This window comes from Salvelinus alpinus, chromosome 29, assembly GCF_045679555.1.
Source record: "Salvelinus alpinus chromosome 29, SLU_Salpinus.1, whole genome shotgun sequence".
NCBI classification, from domain to species: domain Eukaryota; kingdom Metazoa; phylum Chordata; class Actinopteri; order Salmoniformes; family Salmonidae; genus Salvelinus; species Salvelinus alpinus.
In genome coordinates, this window is record NC_092114.1 from 20,426,337 (window position 1) to 20,441,944 (window position 15,608).

The 15,608-nt window shown below is 42.1% G+C and overlaps 1 protein-coding gene across 1 annotated transcript in view; it reads right to left on the minus strand.

Annotated features, from left to right (window-relative positions):
- Nucleotides 1–15,382, minus strand: part of LOC139559262 (protein lifeguard 1-like) — a 31,239-nt gene extending 15,857 nt beyond the window's left edge. The window contains exon 1 of the mRNA XM_071375094.1: nt 15,245–15,382. The gene's annotated coding sequence lies outside the window, so the exon portion shown is untranslated. The remainder of the gene's footprint in view (nt 1–15,244) is intronic.
- Between the last annotated feature and the right edge of the window lie 226 nt (nt 15,383–15,608).

Here is a 15,608-nt window from a genome sequence, read left to right on the forward strand (position 1 = left end):
TATATGGGGCTTTGGTGACAAAACGGATGGCACTGTGATAGACTGCATCCAATTTATTGAGTAGGGTTTTGGAAGCTATTTTGTAAATGACATCACCGAAGTCGAGGATTGGTAGGATGGTCAGTTTTACAAGGGTATGTTTGGCAGCATGAGTGAAGGATGCTTTGTTGCGGAATAGGAAGCCAATTCTAGATTTAACTTTGGATTGGAGATGTTTGATGTGAGTCTGGAAGGAGAGTTTACAGTCTAACCAGACACCTAGGTATTTGTAGGTGTTCACATATTCTAAGTCAGAGCCGTCCAAAGTAGTGATGTTGGACAGGCGGGCAGGTGCAGGCAGCGATCGGTTGAAGAGCATGCATTTAGTTTTACTTGTATTTAAGAGCAATTGGAGGCCACGGAAGGAGAGTTGTATGGCATTGAAGCTCGCCTGGAGGGTTGTTAACACAGTGTCAAAAGAAGGGCCAGAAGTATACAGAATAGTGTCGTCTGCGTAGAGGTGGATCACCAGCAGCAAGAGCGACATCATTGATGTATACAGAGAAGAGAGTCGGTCCAAGAATTGAACCCTGTGGCACCCCCATGGAGACTGCCAGAGGCCCGGACAACAGACCCTCCGATTTGACACACTGAACTCGATCAGAGAAGTAGTTGGTGAACCAGGCGAGGCAATCATTAGAGAAACCAAGGCTGTCGAGTCTGCCGATGAGGATGTGGTGATTGACAGAGTCAAAAGCCTTGGCCAGGTCAATGAATACGGCTGCACAGTATTGTTTCCTATCGATGGCGGTTAAGATATCGTTTATGACCTTGAGCGTGGCTGAGGTGCACCCATGACCAGCTCTGAAACCAGATTGCATAGCGGAGAAGGTATGGTGGGATTCGAAATGGTCGGTAATCTGTTTGTTGACTTGGCTTTCGAAGACCTTAGAAAGGCAGGGTAGGATAGATATAGGTCTGTAGCTGTTAGGGTCAAGAGTGTCCCCCCCTTTGAAGAGGGGGATAACCGCAGCTGCTTTCCAATCTTTGGGAATCTCAGACGACACGAAAGAGAGGTTGAAAAGGCTAGTAATAGGGGTGGCAACAATTTCAGCAGATAGTTTTAGAAAGAAAGGGTCCAGATTATCTAGCCCGGCTGATTTGTAAGGGTCCAGATTTTGCAGCTCTTTTAGAACATCAGCTGACTGTATTTGGGAGAAAGAGAAATGGGGAAGGCTTGGGCGAGTAGCAGAGGGGAGGGCAGTGCTGTTGTCCGGGGTAGGGGTAGCCAGGTGGAAAGCATGGCCAGCCGTAGAAAAATGCTTATTGAAATTCTCAATTATAGTGGATTTGTCGGTGGTGACAGTGTTTCCTATCTTCAGAGCAGTTGGAAGCTGGGAGGAGGTGTTCTTATTCTCCATGGACTTTACAGTGTCCCAGAACTTTTTTGAATTTGTGTTGCAGGAAGCAAATTTCTGCTTGAAAAAGCTAGCCTTGGCTTTTCTAACTGCCTGTGTATACTGGTTTCTAGCTTCCCTGAAAAGTTGCATATCACGGGGGCTGTTCGATGCTAATGCAGAACGCCATAGGATGTTTTTCTGTTGGTTAAGGGCAGTCAGGTCAGGAGAGAACCAAGGGCTATATCTGTTCCTGGTTCTAAATTTCTTGAATGGGGCATGCTTATTCAAGATGGTGAGGAAGACATTTAAAAAAAATGTCCAGGCATCCTCTACTGACGGGATGAGATCAATATCCTTCCAGGATACCTCGGCCAGGTCGATTAGAAAGGCCTGCTCGCTGAAGTGTTTCAGGGAGCGTTTGACAGTGATGAGTGGAGGTCGTTTGACCGCTGACCCATTACGGATGCAGGCAATGAGGCAGTGATCGCTGAGATCTTGGTTGAAAACAGCAGAGGTGTATTTGGAGGGCAAGTTTGTTAGGATGATATCTATGAGGGTACCCGTGTTTACGGAATTGGGGTGGTACCTGGTAGGTTCATTGATAATTTGTGTGAGATTGAGGGCATCAAGCTTAGATTGTAGGGTGGCTGGGGTGTTAAGCATGTTAAAATTTAGGTCGCCTAGCAGCACGAGCTCTGAAGATAGATGGGGGGCAATCAGTTCACATATAGTGTCCAGAGCACAGCTGGGGGCAGAGGGTGGTCTATAGCAGGCGGCAACGGTGAGAGACTTGTTTTTAGAGAGGTGGATTTTTAAAAGTAGAAGTTCAAATTGTTTGGGAACAGACCTGGATAGTAAAACAGAACTCTGCAGGCAATCTTTGCAATAGATTGCAACACCGCCCCCTTTGGCCGTTCTATCTTGTCTGAAAATCTTGTAGTTGGGGATGAAAATGTCAGAATTTTTGGTGGTCTTTCTAAGCCAGGATTCAGACACGGCTAAAACATCCGGGTTGGCAGAGTGTGCTAAAGCAGTGAACAAAACAAACTTAGGGAGGAGGCTTCTAATGTTAACATGCATGAAGCCAAGGCTATTACGGTTACAGAAGTCATCAAAAGAGAGCGCCTGGGGAATAGGAGTGGAGCTAGGTACTGCAGGGCCTGGATTCACCTCTACATCACCAGAGGAACAGAGGAGGAGTAGGATAAGGGTACGGCTAAAAGCTATGAGAATTGGTCGTCTAGAACTTCTAGAGCAGAGAGTAAAAGGAAGTTTCTGGGGGCGATAAAATAGCTTAAAGGAATAATGTACAGACAAAGGTATGGTAGGATGTGAATACAGTGGAGGTAAACCTAGGTATTGAGTGATGATGAGAGAGATATTGTCTCTAGAAACATCATTGAAACCAGGTGATGTCATCGCATATGTGGGTGGTGGAACTGTGAGGTTGGATATGGTATAGTGGTCAGGGCTAGAGGCTCTACAGTGAAATAAGCCAATAAACACTAACCAGAACAGCAATGGACAAGGCATATTTACATTAAGGAGAGGCATGCTTAATCGAGTGATCAATAAGGGTCCAGTGAGTAGAGGTTGGTTGGGGTCACGGCGATCCAGACAGCTGGCCGGGTAGATGGCTATCGGTAGCAAGATAGCATAGTATGGAAGTCTATTTGTAGATACCTCGTGCGTTTCCGTCGGTAGGTTAGTGGGGTTCCGTGTGGTAGAGGGGATCAATCCAAATTGGCAAAATAGATATAGTGACCCAAGAAAAAAAAAAGAAAAAAAAGAATAATAATAATAATTGTCCGATATACTTATTCAGATAGCAGCCGATAAGACAGCTAACGGTTAGCGGGCCCCAGATGAGCGTTCAGGTAACGTCGGGACGGAGGTGCCAGTTGGATAACTCCCTCGGGCAGATAACGTCGGCAGTCAGTCGTGAAGGCCCGGTGGGGCTTCGTATCTGCAGCAACAACAAAACAACAAAAAAACGGGTCCGGATAGGTGACTGTAGCCCAGGAATGGCTGATGGAACTCCTCAGCTGGCTAGCTCCGGAATGATTTGAGTTTGCTCCGGGATCGACGTAAGCCAGTAGTCACACGGTTTGCAGCTAGCTAGCTGCAAATGTCCAGAACCTGCGGCTGAAATCCGGGGAAACTGAGAGAAAAAAAGTCCCGGAATGCTCCGGTCCGAGTCGCGTTGCACAAAAGTGGCGGTAGATTATCGAGCTAAAGGAATAGCTGATGACCACAAAACGTGGGCAGCTGAAACACCAACGCTAGCCAGCAGACCGGCTAATTTCTGGGCAGCTACAGATTAGCTTCTGGCTAGCTATCGGATAGCTTCTGGTTAGCTTTCTGGCTAGCTTCTGAATTAGCCCCTGGCTAGCTTCCACGGTGGTTTTTCAGATTTGAGGTAAATAATACTTTTTTGTAATTGGTGAAGCGGGTTGCAGGAAAGCTTTTGCAGGGAAGCTTTTGTAGTTGAGTTCTTGGATAATAAAATATATAAAAGATATGCGAAGAAAGGTGTAAATATATATATATACAGGACACGACAATACGAAACAGAAATGACGTCTGAACTGCTAAGCCATCTTGGATTCTTCTAACTTCATGACCACCAAAGAGACATTTTCTGTAGGCTATGGCAATGACTCCTTGGAACAAAAACTTGGTATGGACATTTAGCCTACAAGTTTAAACTTTTGGTTCTGTAGAAGATTCAGTCAGTGCCATTAGTGATGATATGATACTGCACACTGGCTGGCTCGTGTGTGGGTGTGGCTGGGTCTGTGAGAAAGGGTGTGTGTGTGGCAATGCACTGCCGTTTGGTGTACAGCATGTTGGTAGTGCATTGCTGTGACTTGTAGTACAGCACAGGCTATATGGAAGCGGGAAAAAATGAATTGACAACACAAATAATTGCACGGGCCAGATAGAAATGTGTCCAAGGGGCCTTGTGTTTGACACACATGCCCCCTTCCTTCACTCTACAGGGTCCCTCAGCCATCTCAAACTCACTCCATTCTATTGTCATCCTATAAAACACATTTAAAATGCAGGTGGTCAGGGCCAACCACATTTTTTTTTAAACGCATACAACTGTATGGCAGGTTTATCGAGTGATTTGTGGAGACACTTCTGGTTGTGTAACTTAGCCTTTGTATCCCTAGATGGTAGCTTCTGCACAACAAGTTACCCTTGGCTTGTACAGTCAACCCCCCCCCCCCCCCCCCCCACACACACACACACACTAATCCTGTCTCTCTCACACTCAATAGGATAAGCAAGGGAAAGCAGAGGGGCAGATCACATCACTACAGCATCTGGGGCCACCCCACCCCTCCTCCCCTTCACTCCCTCTTTTCAGGCCACATTGAATAACAGTAGAATTATGTAACACCTGACTGTCCCATTTCCCCTTGGTGCCAAAGCCTGCATGTCTCCCAAATGGCACCCTATTTCCTATAGAGTGTACTACTTTTGAACACAGCCCTATGGGCCCAGGTCAAAAGTAGTGCACTAAAAGGAGAATAGGGTGCCATTTGGGACGTAGCCCCCTGCACCCCGATACGGTCTCTGCACACTGGCTTGACTATTGGGGACTCGACCCAGATGGGTAACATTCATTGGCATCTGGCTTCACAACATTCCCCTACCTGTACAGTACATAGCTACTTCAATTACCTCATACCACTAGAATCGACTCTGTACTGATATTCATATACATAACCATGTTATTTTCTACTCTGCATTGTTGGAAAAGGACCCGTAAGTAAGCATTTCACTTAGTCTACACCTGCTGTAAACGAAGCATGTGACAAATACAATTTGATCATAACAGTTTACAATCCTTATCTGACACAAGCCATTTTGACCGTTCCGACAATCATAATTGCTTGCTGACAAGGTAGGTACAGAACCCAGCAGCAATTCCTGTAAGCTTGATCCATGGGCTGTCTGAACTCACCTCTCTGCATGTCTGAATCAACAAGAATGTAGTGTAGACAATCAATCCATCAGCTCAGTTAGGAACTGTCTGGGACTGAATAGTGGCTTTGCGGACAGCACAAGCTTTCCACGACACCGCTCTTTTACATCTACATTTTAGTCATTTAGCAGACGCTCTTATCCAGAGCAACTTACAGTAGTGAGTGCATACATTTTCATTCTTAGTCACACACTCCCTTTCACACACACACACACGTATATATACAGTGGTTTCAGAAAGTATTCACACCCATTAACTTCTACAATTTTTTTGTGTTGCAGCCTGAATTTAAAATGGAATAAATTAAGATTTTTGTCATCACTGGCATACACACAATACCCCAATGTCAGTGGAATTATGTTAAAAAATATATATATTAAATTTCAAACAAACACCAGGGAGGTTTTACAATTCATCGCAAAGAAGGGAACTGACTGGTAGATGGGTAAAAAAAGCAGACATTGAATATCCCTTTGAGCATGATGAAGTTATTAATTACACTTTGGATGGTGTATCAATACACTCAGTCACTACAAAACACACAGTCGTCCTTCCTAACTCCGTAGCCGTAGAGGAAGGAAACATCTCACGGATTTCACCATGAGGGCAATGGTGACTTTAAAACAGTTTAATGGCTGTGATAGGAGAAAACTGAGGATCGAACTGAGGATCGATCAACAACATTGTAGTTACTCCACAATACTAATCTAATTGACAAAATGAAAAGAAGGAAGCCTGTACAAAATACAGATATTCCAAAACATGCATTCTGTTTACATCAAGGCACTAAAGTAATACTGCAAAAAAATGTGGCAAAGCAATTAACTTTTTATCCTGAATACATGGTGTTATGTTTGCACAAATCCAACACAGCACATTACTGAGTACCACTCTCCATATTTTCAAGCATAGTGGTGGCTGCATCATGTTATGGGTATGATTGCAATTGTTAAGGACTGGGGAGTTTTTCCAGATTAAAAAATAAATGGAATGGAGCTAAGTATAGGCAAAATTCTAGAGAAAAACCTGGTTTAGTCTGCTTTCACTAGACACTGGGAGATGAATTCCCCTTTAAGCAGGACAATAACCTAAAACAGAAGGCCAAATCTACACTGGAGTTGCTTACCAAGACAGAGAATATCCCTGAGTTTTTACTTAAATCTGCTTGAAACTCTATGACAAGACCTGAAAAAGATTCTCTATCAACAACCAATTTGACAGAGCTTGAAGAATTTTGAAAATAATAATAATAATAAATATATATATATATATACACACACACATACATGTATGTATGTACGTCTTGGCTGATTTATTTAGATTTTTCCATGATGTCAAGCAAAGAGGCACTGAGTTTGAAGGTAGGCATTGAAATACATCCACAGGTACACCTCCAATTGACTCAAATGATGTCAATTAGCCTATCAAAAGCTTCTAAAGCCATGACATCATTTTCTGGAATTTTCCAAGCTGTTTAAAAGGCACTGTTAACTTAGTGTACGTAAACTTTTGACCCACTGGAATTGTGATACAGTGAGTTATAAGTGAAATAATCTGTCTGTAAACAATTGTTGGAAAAATGACTTGTGTCATGCACAAAGTAGATGTCCTAACCGACTTGTCAAAACTATAGTTTGTTAACAAGAAATTTGTGGAGTGGTTGAAAAACGAGTTTTAATGACTCCAACCTAAGTGTATGTAAACTTACGACTTCAACTGTGTGTGTGTGTGTGATATATACAGTGGGGAGAACAAGTATTTGATACACTGCCGATTTTGCAGGTTTTCCTACTTACAAAGCATGTAGAGGTCTGTAATTTCTATCATGGGTACACTTCAACTATGAGAGACGGAATCTAAAACAAAAATCCAGAAAATCACATTGTATGATTTTTAAGTAATTAATTTGCATTTTATTGCATGACATAAGTATTTGATACATCAGAAAAGCAGATCTTAATATTTGGTACAGAAACCTTTGTTTGCAATTACAGAGATCATACGTTTCCTGTAGTTCTTGACCAGGTTTGCACACACTGCAGCAGGGATTTTGGCCCACTCCTCCATACAGATCTTCTCCAGATCCTTCAGGTTTCGGGGCTGTCGCTGGGCAATACGGACTTTCAGCTCCCTCCAAAGATTTTCTATTGGGTTCAGGTCTGGAGACTGGCTAGGCCACTCCAGGACCTTGAGATGCTTCTTACGACGCCACTCCTTAGTTGCCCTGGCTGTGTGTTTCGGGTCGTTGTCATGCTGGAAGACCCAGCCACGACCCATCTTCAATGCTCTTACTGAGGGAAGGAGGTTGTTGGCCAAGATCTCGCGATACATGGCCCCATCCATCCTCCCCTCAATACGGTGCAGTCATCCTGTACCCTTTGCAGAAAAGCATCCCCAAAGAATGATGTTTCCACCTCCATGCTTCACGGTTGGGATGGTGTTCTTGGGGTTGTACTCATCCTTCTTCTTCCTCCAAACACGGCGAGTGGAGTTTAGACCAAAAAGCTCTATTTTTGTCTCATCAGACCACATGACCTTCTCCCATTCCTCCTCTGGATCATCCAGATGGTCATTGGCAAACTTCAGATGGGCCTGGACATGCGCTGGCTTGAGCAGGTGGACCTTGCGTGCGCTGCAGGATTTTAATCCATGACGGTGTAGTGTGTTACTAATGGTTTTCTTTGAGACTGTGGTCCCAGCTCTCTTCAGGTCATTGACCAGGTCCTGCCGTGTAGTTCTGGGCTGATAACTCACCTTCCTCATGATCATTGATGCCCCACGAGGTGAGATCTTGCATGGAGCCCCAGACCGAGGGTGATTGACCGTCATCTTGAACTTCTTCCATTTTCTAATAATTGCGCCAACAGTTGTTGCCTTCTCACCAAGCTGCTTGCCTATTGTCCTGTAGCCCATCCCAGCCTGTTGCATGTCTACAATTTTATCCCTGATATCCTTATACAGCTCTCTGGTCTTGGCCATTGTGGAGAGGTTGGAGTCTGTTTGATTGAGTGTGTGGACAGGTGTCTTTTATACAGGTAACGAGTTCAAACAGGTGCAGTTAATACAGGTAATGAGTGGAGAACAGGAGGGCTTCTTAAAGAAAAACTAACAGGTCTGTGAGAGCCGGAATTCTTACTGGTTGGTAGGTGATCAAATACTTATGTCATGCAATAAAATGCAAATTAATTACTTAAAAATCATACAATGTGATTTTCTGGATTTTTGTTTTAGATTCCGTCTCTCACAGTTGAAGTGTACCTATGATAAAAATTACAGACCTCTACATGCTTTGTAAGTAGGAAAACCTGCAAAATCGGCAGTGTATCAAATACTTGTTCTCCCCACTGTATATATATATATATATATATATATATATATATATATATATATATATATATATATATATATATATATATATATATATATAGAGAGAGAGAGATTATTTTTTTTATTTTTTTACAAATGTTACATTTCTTCCACTTCGACATAGTATTTTGAGTAGATCGTTGACAAAAAAGGACAATTGTACCCATTTTAATCCCACTTTGCAACAATAAAATGTGGAAAACGTCAAGGGGTTTTAATACTTTCTGAAGTCACTGTATATTTACCAGTAAACCAGCTCTATGAAACAGCCCAGAGGGGAGCACACAACATTGCTTCTAGCTAATATCAGAAACATTGATCAAGAACCCCTCTGAGGCGCCCATGTTGTGATTGACCAAACCCATGTAACAAAGCTGATTAGGTAATATTCTAAGAAAATGCTTAGTCATTTCCAGGGGCCTGACAGTGAAAGGAAAATTACATGTTTGAGCCATGCAAATCTAATTTGAAAACTAGTAAAATTGACAGCGCTGCAGCATGCTTAGGCAGGCTAGCCTAGCTGAATAGGATGACTAAAGACAGTACAGTATGGGGAGCAGAGATAACATTGTCTGACTGACTGGCTGCTACTGCCTGAGCAGAGATGAGATGACTAAGGAATGAAAAATAATCAAGTCATAGACCAAAAACGAAGTAATATTTTATTACTTCATAGTAATTTCCTATTGATGTCTACCCAATGTGGACCAGACAGTGACAATGGAATATTTTCAATATTTTGGCAATTGAATGTTCACTATTTTTGACTTTGGACATTAAAAAGCTCAAAAATAATTTGAATGTTATCATTTCATAATGCATCTAATGTAAAAAAATATATATATAATCTAAACCAAAATGGAAAACATATTATTTTGTAATAATTTAACCGAAACAGACCTCAAAAAGCACTAATCGCTCAAAACATAGTCCTAATCAATTCACAAGCAATTAAGAAGAAAATAATGACTGCAACACTGTTGAGTTCCACAAAGGTTAAGATGAGAAATTGAAATCTAAGGAGCCTCCTCATGGTGGATAAAGACACTACCACTATCAATGGCTCCTGCTGATATTGTGTGTCCCAAATGGCACACTACTCCCTATGTAGTGCACTACTTTTGACCCAGGAACAATATGGTGCCATTTGGGAGGTAGACAAGCATATGCCTCATTCATTAAGGGAGGGGGAGCCTCGCCGTCGCTCTGCTCCGTGCAGTCCAGTCCACACACAACCACAATAACTGGACTAACCTATGAACAACAAACTATGTGCATGACTGAACAACAGACAACTACACAAAGTGTCAGGGCTTAGGTTTAGATATGGAAGTCAGCAATGCTGCTCAACGGCTAGGGAGAGCAAGATGTCATTTAAGTGGGGTGGGGACTTGTGTTTTCTTTGATGTACAAGGGGGTGTGTACAGTATGTGGCAGGAAGCCACCACTGGATTACCACACTGGATGATGAACTAGGCAACACCATGCACTGGAAACAGCAGGATGTTTCATGTCTCTGATGTCTCGGGTCGCTCAAATGATAAATATCTATCTGCAAATATTTATGCTTGAGTGAGGCAGTGCTAGCTTAACTAGACTAAATGTCCATATTCTAATTTCACCAAATAATTCAATACGGAAACCCCAAGAGTTTGAGCTATAAAACTAGATAATATCCCCTCAGTCAGAACACCTGGAAATGCAACATTCTAGAAGGCAGCCAATGAGCTCACTCCACAGCAGCCCGACTGCCAATCCAGCAGAGTAGGCTTATAAACAGGATGTTGCAGTGTCAGCAGCAATTCTAGCCAGGTAAACCTGCAGAGCCCTCCCCCTACTCTCTAGGACATGTACAGTGCTCTGAAGGCAGACAGAGAAAACTAGATGGGGGAGAAAAGTTCCCTGTATGTAACGAGGCCTGTACTTTCTCCTCCTCCATTAATTTATGTACTCTGATAGTCAAGGAATGGAGACAATAGGAGTTAGATAGGGTGGAAAAACTACAGGCCTTGTAATGTAGTAGTAGACTATCTCCCTGCTTTGGTGGTTCCTGATTGTAAAGGACTCAGTGGAGGTGATATTTGACAAGACAGCCTACTATGTAACAAATCATGTACTTTCTCCAGTGGTATCCATTCTTTGGTGTTCACTGTTCACTGATTGTAAAGGAATGGAGACAACGTGGGACAGATGGGCCTATCCCAACAAGCCTACTGTGTAACATGGCCTGTACTTTCTCCTCTCTCTACTCTTTGGCTTTCTCTGACAGTGAAAAGAAGGGACTCATAAAAACTTGAAGTGGTTTGAGCAGGTATTTCCATGGCTGCTATAGAGATTCAGTAATGTCTGGACCAGATTCAATCCCATCACAGAACGATGGTGCTTGACTCCACAGCAGAAATATCTAGGAACCTATTAGCAAATCGGCCCCATCTTTCTCATCCTTAATGCTACTGGAAAGAATGGGAGATTAATGAATTGTATTTGGATCATGCTTTTAATGTAATGCACTGAAGAGTTCTCAAACGGCAAGCCAGGAAAGGGAAGTGTGCATGTTCGCAATGCAATGCATGAAAGAGTCAAATGAATTTGCTCCACATAAGACTAACACAGCTTATGTCCAGAAAACAGCATGCATCCCCAGAACACAGAGAAGGCCTGTTTATCAGATGGGCAGACATTTCACTATCACGTTACAGGAATATTTTACTGTTCAACTGCTAGGGCTAGGCCATAAAGGGAAAACTATCCAGTCTCAATTATAAACCGTAACAACTACGGGCTAAGACGATGCCAGTATCGCGATACTTGTTAGTATTGTGGCATGGAAACAAACCACGAAGCAGATTTAATATCCTTAGGAAAACAGTACCTCCGGGACAATAACAGTATCACAATACTCATTAGCAGAGGTGTGGACTCGAGTCACAAATTTGATGAGTCTTGGAGCCTCAAGACTTGGGACTCAACTTGACTTATCTGGCCAGGTTTTGCAATGTTTTATCAACATTTTGTGGCACTCTCCATGGATTACCCTCCACACAGCCAGAGACAGTAGCCGCAGCATGCACAAAAACCTGCAACAGATTGGCTAGTAACACGCACACTAGGCCCTCTGATTGGACCAGCAAATTGTCAATCAAGACAGGTCGGGTGAGATAGTCTAGCAGTTCTTGGGGTTTTTTTTGGGGGGGGGGGGGTGAATGAAACTGAATGGGGGGTAAAATACATATTTGTATTCACATTTTAAATAGGCTACACATATACATACACACACATATACATATAAAATGTATTATATTTAGCCTACCATTTGTATTTATATATAAATAAAAACACATACACACACCTTTGCCTATTTTATTTGCTTTCTAATATAGGTCTACGGTACTGCACCAAATGACGGTCTCAAAAAACTCAACCAAAAAGTTGCGCGTCTTGATTGTTGAATAACGCCCAGCCATCAGCACTGGCATGTCAAGGAGGGCACGCATATCCAGATTAGTGACCCAGAAAGCACTCGTTTCATTTCCTCCAGTTTTGCCTGACAAAAACAGACTAGGCCATCTAGACTATCCATATAAAATACAGTTGAGAAACGTACTACCGAGGCATCTTTACCAGAACAATAGGCTACTGGCTAGATGTCTTTAGATATCTGTGACATCACACTCCCTTCAATATTATGGAATGAAGATGTGACATTCTGGCAAATTAATGACAGTATTTGTGAGGAAGCAAAGGGCTAGCCAGATGGCAACGAGTGGCCCTCCAAAGTGAGTGTGCTGTGCAGACAGACCATGCTTTCCAGGCAATCCTGCAACCATCGCTGCATACAGGTAGGTAGGCCTTATTATTCTGCTTGCTCTGGATTTCAGAGAAGTGACATGATATCCCTACTTGATATTGGCTGCTAATGTAGCGTGGTTCATTCTGCGTTGTGTATTTTTAATTAGGACGCTGCCACAACTGATGGTCTGCTCGTTGAAATCTTTTTATTTGCCCTGCACACGAAGAGACAACACAAACGTTACCCTTGGTGCAGTCACAGCTCTCCGGCACCTTGCTAGCCGAGGGTCAGGCAAAAGAGCGCCAAAAGGAATTAACAGGTGCTGCGTGCACACACTCGCTGCACAACAGCATATACAAGTAAAACTATACAGAACATAATTCTGACAAAATAAAAGACATACCTGCACACGAAGAGACAACACAAACGTTACCCTTGGTGCAGTCACAGCTCTCCGGCACCTGCGCGAGCACATGGACACTCACTCAACCACTGTCACAAGTACTCAGAAGTTACAACAGATACCCCAGTCAGTGAGCTCTGTGAGACTTGTTAACATAAATTCCTACACTGTCCACACTATAACAAACGTATGGTTGCAAAACAGTACATTGTATAACCTTATGACGGTTTTATATTAAACAGTTTCGGAGCCAAGGACAACATACCTTGCTAGCCGAGGGTCAGGCAAAAGAGAACGATAAAGTGGTATGGGAATACAGATAACCCGCGATGGGCCAAACCAAAATATACAAAACTTTTACCATCACTTGTATGTACAATATTGGTATGAAAAAGTGTTTGTACACCAAATAAAAACATTAGCTATGCGGCTGTAATTAAATAAAAAAAATACACTGAATTATTATTATTATTATTATCAAATTACTAACATCCCCTCTTGACCTGGCCTATTTGAATTGGTCCTTGTGTGCAATTTGGTGCGTAATCTAGGGGAACAACATCACACTGCTACACTAACATGAAAGACTTTCAGCAACAATAAAAAAATGCAGGTGTAAAACGCTGGGGCATCAAGCAACATTTACTACAGTAGGCCTACTGGTCTTTTGTTATATCAAAATTGCTTGAAATTTATTATTCACTTATGACGGTTGCATTTGGAATGAGTTTAAATGAATTTTTTACATCAATATATGTTGTAGACAAAATAATGAAAAGGGCTTTCTGGTAACCTCAATAAATAGACTAAGATTTGTAGTAGAACAAGAAATTGCATGTATAGATTTTTTTTCTTCACTTGACTTGAAAAAGCTTGACTCAGCACTTAGAATGGACGACTTGGACTCGGACTTTGTGACTGGAGACTTGCTTGTAACTCGAATAACAGGGACTTGGTCCCACCTCTGCTCCTTAGTATAGTGGCAAGGAAACAAAGCGCCATCGTTTTTTAAAGGACCAAAGAGTTTGATTTGCTTAGTGTTTTCATTTTTGGCCATGGAAAAATTATCACGATACTGGTATCGTCCCGACCATAGTAAAAACAGGAGCACAGTAAAATAAAGTATTTATTGGGAGAAGATGAATAAAAAGTAGGCCTAAACAGCCTGTGGCGGCGACAGCAAGTTTGAGTTATTTTCTTGTTGAGCACAATTCAAGACCTTGAAAATGATGAGGCTGAGTATCAGGCTGCTGGTTCACATTTCTAGAAATAAACAAATATCAGCTGCATGAATACAGGCAGCACTATGATGTTATGTAATCAGCACTAATGTGAATATTCTGTATGCATTCCAACAACTGGACAGTAGGCCTATCTGAGAATTAAAGCCCACACTGACTGGCCCATTCTTTCCAGCTAATTGGCTGCAAACAAAGGAAATTGAATGTAAACACTGATAGCATCCCTGTTTGCCTCATAATAAAACGTGCTAGTTAATAAGCTATACATAAACAACGCATCCGTCCATTACAACCGGCTACCTAACCTAATCCCAGTTTTTTAATTCGCCCATCATATCAGTGTTGTACATCCATCCATCCACAGGCCTGAACTACGACGTGCATCGTATCAGTTGAATGCACCTTGCCTCCGCTGACTGAATAAATTATCAGATGGGCCTTCTCGTTTACAGCGCTCGTTCCCAGATGGCGATTTTGTTGTGTAGACTTACCTACAGCAAATGCCTCCCAGACAGTGTTGTCATTCATTAATGCTGAATAGTCTAGATGAAAAATGAGCATGTTGTCTGCGCTTGTACGTTACCTCGCTCTCAGTTGCTAAACAAGCCCGTGACTGCGGGAGACGATTGTTAGTTAGCTTAATAACGTTTCATTAAAGAAAATAGTTTCGTTTCGATACACAATAACATAAAAAGGATGGCAAGCTAAAACTGATAACTATATTATGTTAGCACATGGGGAAAATAAAGACGTAGCAGATGTAGCTCACTACCTAGCGAGTTATCCATTCATCATTTCGACAAAGTTGTACAACAAGCTAGCATCGTCAGCTTACCAGTTCATCTTTTTAGCAAACCGAACTGTCTGGCATTTTAGCACCACCCAAGTGTTATCCTACTTAGTCAAAGACAAAATGTATATGTCAATATGTTTGTTCATGTTTTTAGTAAACAACGACTGAACATGGCATGACATGTTCAGCTACGTTAGCCATATGCTAGCTACAGCGTTTACTGCTAAATGTATTTAGAAGCAATTTAATAATTTCCAAATAGAAAGCAACCTTACCCTTCTTAAACAGTGTAATATATTAGCCACTGCAAAACCCCGTTGACTTGACGTTTCGCTTTCGAAACCCAGCTATTTCATCTGATGTAAATGTCCAGTCATCGGTGAACAGCTTTTCCCGCAACAGTGAGCGCTACAGTAACTGACGTCATGTGCTGCTGTTTGTGGAATTTCATACAGTCAGTCATTGGTGGAAACCACCAATTTCTACTGATAAGGGCTATTTAATTGATAACAAATTGCATCCACTATATTGAGTGTACTGTAATTTTGATGCCCTTGCAATATGACTAGAGTCATGTCTGATACGTTTGGGTGTGTCAGAATCAATACCTTATATTGAATTTAGTGGTGTGTACTGTAC